Here is a 4,502-nt window from a genome sequence, read left to right on the forward strand (position 1 = left end):
CCACGATTGTCTCATGTCTCTAATTGAGACAATCGTAATTTAGTGACTCTGTTAGTCAGGATGTCTCATTTTGGTATTCTGGCAGATACAGTCTCAAAAATATTCACCAAATAGTATGGTGAAAAGAAAGGCAGTAATCAGCTGTTTAGTTTAGCTGATTAGAGATGAGTGCAAGTGCACAATCGTAATGTATGAAACGATTACATGCAATTAGTTTTTTTTTCATAAAATTTCAGCAGTAAAACTTCTTCTTAATAATTGCACAGTACAATTATTGAAAACTAATACTGAAATAGTTTATAATAAATGCTTAACATATGCATTTTATCTGAATCAATTGTTAAGTAAATATGAAAAAATTTAACAACACAGTTATCGATTAACACATGTGTTCATCCTTATATTTGATAATAATGGAAAAGGAAGGTAAGTAATTTTAAACAATATAAATTTCATTATTTTATGATTATTATAGTATATGTATAATATATCTTTTTTACAGATCATAATAAAGTATTGCGCACCTCGAAGGAGCAAATAGAGTGCTATCTCACCTTTGTGCGGGTTCACCCGGAGATAAAGTTACACAAAAACAACCCATCGCGGCCGAAAAGAATGGAGGAGCTTTGGGCGGAACTCTCCGTGCAATTAAATGTCCATTAATAAACACACCGAATCCATCAATAATTTAGCGGCAGCGATGGTGTCGCTTGCTCAGACCATCGTAAAAAACACCAAAGATTGTACAAAAAAGTAAAAAATGTGTTTTTTAATGTACATATGAATTATTTTATTGTGATGTTTTTTGTACAAAAAAGTGAAAGTGAAAAATGTTCCTTTTTTATACTCTCGCAACAATGTTGCTAAGGAGAGTATTATAGTTTTGTTCACATAACGGTTGTTTGTAAGTCCTAAAACTAAAAGAGTCAGATATAGGGTTATATATACCAAAGTGATCAGGGTGACGAGTAGAGTCGAAATCCGGATGTCTGTCTGTTCGTCCGTCCGTCTCTCCGTCCGTCCGTCCGTGCAAGCTGTAACTTGAGTAAAAATTAAGATATCATGATGAAATTTGGTACACGTATTCTTTGGCTCCATAAGAAGGTTGAGTTCGAAGATGGGCCAAATCGGCGAACTGCCACGCCCACAAAATGGCGGAAACCGAAAACCTATAAAGTATCATAACTAAGCCATAAATAAAGATATTAAAGTGAAATTTGGCACAAAGGATCGCATTAGGGAGGGGCATATTTGGACGTAATTTTTTTGGAAAAGTGGGCGTGGCCCCGCCCCCTACTAAGTTTTTTGTACATATCTCGGAAACTACTATAGCTATCTCAATCAAACTCTACAGAGTCGTTTTTTTCAGGCATTTCCATATACAGTTCAAAAATAGAAGAAATCGGATAATAAACACGCCCACCTCCCATACAGAGGTTATGTTGAAAATAACTAAAAGTGCGTTAACCGACTAACAAAAAACGTCAGAAACACTAAATTTTACGGAAAAAATGCAGAAGGAAGCTGCACCCAGGCTTTTTTTAAAAATTGAAAATGGGCGTGGCCTCGCCCACTTATGGACCAAAAACCATATCTCAGGAACTACTAGACCGATTTCAATGAAATGATATGAATTATATAATATTTTCTTAACACCCTGATGACATGTACGAAATATGGGTGAAATCGGTTCACAACCACGGCATCTTCCAATATAACGCTATTTTGAATTCCATCTGATGCCTTCTCTGTATAATATATAGTACATTAGGAACCAATGATGATAGCGGAATAATACTTTACAAAAATACGGTATTTGAAAAATATGTAAATGACGTATAATGAAATCTCGATTATCACTTTATCATGCGAGAGTATAAATTTATTCGGTGACACCCGAACTTAGCCCTTCCTTACTTGTTATGAATATACTTGTATGAATTATTTTATTGTTATGTTTTTTGTACAAAAAAGTGAAAGTGAAAAATGTTCCTTTTTATGTATATCAATTATTTATTTGAAGTTTGAATTGAAATATATATGTTGAATTTTAATTATCTAATGTGCTAATGCACCTTTGGCGTGCTGCTCTGCCTCGAGTGTAACACTCCCCCGAATAGATTTCAGAGATTGCTCCCACATTTTCAGGAAGTGATCGATCTGGCAATATTTCGGTTTCAAATAGAAAAATGTCATGGTTTTGTAAAATATTGTGAAATATTGTACAAATATAAACAAATAATGCAGCTTTGGAATGTTTATACAGCAATGTACGTTCTCTTGAAATACAACGAAAGCGTGATTTTAAAACTCCAAATGATCTTTCAATCGTGCTTCTTGCTCTTATGTGCCTAGTATTGAAGTTTTGTTCATTTGGTGTTTCAGGGTTTGCCACCGGTGTAAGAAGCCATGGCTCCAATGGATATCCCGATCACCCAAAAGCCATTTAAAAGCTCCATTAGAGTGTTCTCTTATTAGCTTTATCCTTGCTGGCGAAGTAGTCCATATACCGGAGTCATGATATGAGCCGGGAAATTTTGCATTCACGTGCGGGAAAATTAGTTCATCGTCCCAAACCTATTGGGAAAATTAGTTAATAATTAGTTATTGAATATAATAGTTACCGCTTCAACATTAATGCTATAATAACCTTTTCTGTTCATATAATCATGCGGTACAACTGCGTTTGACAAGGCAGGTGCAATTATGCCAACATGAGTGCAATCAATTGCTCCAATTACACCCTTTATTCCAAATTTCGAATAAAATCTGGAATAAAATTATTGTATAGCGATTTGTTTTCTTTTAAATTGGAATACAACTTACCCAGTCTTAATTCTATTGTATTCTTCAACAGAATTAGGAAAACGCACTTCGCCGTGTTTACGCTCCACCACCAATTTACAAATATATTCGATACAACGGGAAATGGTGGGTTGGCTCATCACCGCGAAATATGCATTTCCCACGCAACACTGATATGAGCCATTGCAGAAAAAAATATAAAACTGAAATAAACTAGAGAAATTTGATTGCATGAAACATACTAGGGGTATTCTCTTGCTCTTGCAAAATTGCAGATTGCAAAAATACTATACCGAAATATACAAGAGCACGAGAGCACCCATTGCAGAATCTAGTGATATATGAATGGCTAATTCGGTCAATTTGTTGTGAATGACTATTAAGCATGGCTATTGTGAATTGGCGCACCTTCTGCATACATTTTTAAGAAAAAAAACTGTAACAAATCTTTAAAATTTAAATAGAAATAATAAAATCCATTTAAAACTTATCTTCCTCAACAATTTAACGACGTAATATGTCTTTATGTAAAATGGCAACTACAACAGGGTTGCAATTATATTAGTAATATACATAGGTTTTGGTCTGACATATTTTACAGCCCTTGCAAATATTTTTCTGCGTGTGTTTGTTGGTTGCCGTTGTAAATCTGCAATTCTTGCACCGTGCACCGGGTTTTGCAAGAGCAAGAGAATACCCCTACTGTTTCTTTAAGGTTAAAATATAACTCACCCGAAGTTCAAATGGAATCGATGTTTGCTGTTGGTCATACGGCTTGAGTTGATTAATGAGATCCCAGCACAAAGATTTGGGAAATCGGAAGAACTCCCTGAATGTGTTCTCTTCGTATAAAAACAGATCTTTTTTGTTTCGCAAAACAGTCAGATTGCGCCTGGGAATGTAGCTAGAAGATATGCACCTTATTATCCATTACTGCAAAATTATAAATATTAATACATTACCTCTCTTCCTCCTCTCGTTTTTTCATCATCAGGTAAAATAGACCATCTTCATCAGCCATTGTTGTGATCTTATTTTTCTATGACCTGCTGCAAAGCACATAACAAGTTAGAGACTGATATGGCTCAATTAGAGATGAGACAAACTCGCCAGAATACCAAACAGTCTCAAAATAGATTTCACCACAGATTCGACTCTATTAGAGACTTGAGACTGCTCGCAGAATACCGGCATAAATCTAACAAATGTTCGCTGCACCTTCTCTATGCTTTAAGTTCTCTGGATGATCAGCAATAATGTCGATCGATTCTGGGAGTTGCAGCGGATGTTTGTTTCAACAAATTTCAGTATGTTGTTGAACTTTAACAACGACATTGTTGCAATGAATGTGGTAATGTTGAAATAAATATTTGTTGTGTTAACTCTCCCTCCTCAAATTCCTACTTGTCCTCAAGTAGCTTTAAAAGTATGGTATGTTATTTAATTGTGGTTGTAGAGATCTAGGAAAATTGTTTGTTTCATTCATGATTTGTGTCGGAGTTTTTCCATTTTGTAGGATTAGGTTTTCCTTTGGTTTTATACAGAATTTTTGTATTACAACTATTGCTGTAATAATGTAATATTTGTTTCCAATTTTTATATTGAGTGCGTGTAGGGATTCCAACGATAGTATTTGAAGACGATCCAATTCTATTCAGGTTATTTGGATGAGTGGTGCTCCAGCTCTCAATATAGTT

The 4,502-nt window shown here is 34.9% G+C and overlaps 1 pseudogene; it reads right to left on the reverse strand.

Moving 5' to 3' along the window:
• Positions 1 to 2,058: 2,058 nt before the first annotated feature.
• Positions 2,059 to 3,826, reverse strand: LOC120781852 (annotated as a pseudogene).
• Positions 3,827 to 4,502: the final 676 nt, after the last annotated feature.

The sequence above is a fragment of the Bactrocera tryoni genome, unplaced genomic scaffold (assembly GCF_016617805.1).
Source record: "Bactrocera tryoni isolate S06 unplaced genomic scaffold, CSIRO_BtryS06_freeze2 scaffold_7, whole genome shotgun sequence".
Lineage (NCBI taxonomy): Eukaryota > Metazoa > Arthropoda > Insecta > Diptera > Tephritidae > Bactrocera > Bactrocera tryoni.